The following is a 1,506-nucleotide window of genomic DNA, read 5'->3' on the forward strand; positions in this document are numbered from 1 at the left end:
TATAACCTGCACACACACACACACACACACACACACACAAATCAAAGATATAAGAACATGCACATTATGTGAACCCAAGTTCATACACAAAGAAACACACTCACATACTTACACATACAGATGTGCAATAGATATGCATTCACACACAAAGGAGAGAACATGTGCAGAAAGAAATAGAAAAAAAAACAAACAAAAAAGCATGAACTCACGTGATGCTTTGAACACACAAGGATAACACACAAGACAAACCTGGACATCTATTCATGTGCGCACACTCACATAAACGCACACAGTAGCTGAACTGCCGGTGACCTTAAACAGCCTGCAGTAGAGGCTGCTGGGTCGCAACCTCTTGACGTGTCCGCAAGAAATTCAGGACTATTCAACATCCACAGGGATATACTGCTGTACCTTACACACATAAACCTGGTTTATATCTCAGAGACACAGATGTCAAAAAGTCTCAGCTAACAGAACTTTGTCAGTGTTTTATTAGACTTGTATGGTCCTTTAAAAATCCGATATGAATTCTTAAAAAAGATCAAATAGTGATCTTTCTATCTATCCATCCATCTATTCATCCATCCATCCTATTTTCCATCACAAACACAGAGACCAACAGCTTCCAATGCCAGACCACATTTTACATAATTCCTGGAGTTACAAATCACACACACAAACACGTCATGTTTGGATATTCACGCACAAATGCACTAAGATATGCAGCCATGTACCAAAAGAAATGTACTGAAAAACGCAAACAAAAATTATGGGCACCCTTATCTATAGAAACGCATGATTGAGAACACACACACACACAAACTATGTGGCTGTGGTTTAAACGAAGTAATTTTAGCTGATGGATTGCATGAGGTTTGGTAACTACAACAAGAAGCTTGAAGAAGAACTAGTATGAAAGCTGAAAAGGCTAAATACTTTACGAAGGGGAGGGTCTGTTGCTGCATGTTCACATTTGTCTCTCTCACATGGTTCAAACTATACCTTCACCTGTTTTTCATATAATATAATGCAGTAAGGCTCTCAGGCATTCTGTATTGCTGCTAGATGTTTCTCCTGTAGAACTTTCCTAATTTTATTTCATCTCCGCTGAGTCAACACACATGTAAGCATGACTGAAGTAACCTCTTTAAATATGTGGCAGATTTTCACCTCAACCATAAATAAATTCATTCTAATTACGTTATGTTACAAATGTCTCCCACATATCTGTGTTCTCTGACATTTGCAGAATAATGTTTTGAGATATAATATTACCTGAATAAAATGGCAATCTAAACAGAATGCAGTCATAATATTTTAACACAATCTACCTGCCCCTCTGCTGTGCATTACCCTGCTGATAGTAAGTTATCCCCTTTAGACCGTCTGACAGACACAGAGCCCATCTGGGACTGTACTGGATGAGACGAGCACACTGCTCTTCCTCACAGGTGGAAAACTGAAAGTGAAAGCACTTGAGATCTGACAGAAATCACTACACATCCG

The sequence above is a fragment of the Micropterus dolomieu genome, linkage group LG03 (genome assembly GCF_021292245.1).
Source record: "Micropterus dolomieu isolate WLL.071019.BEF.003 ecotype Adirondacks linkage group LG03, ASM2129224v1, whole genome shotgun sequence".
Classification (NCBI taxonomy): Eukaryota; Metazoa; Chordata; class Actinopteri; order Centrarchiformes; family Centrarchidae; genus Micropterus; species Micropterus dolomieu.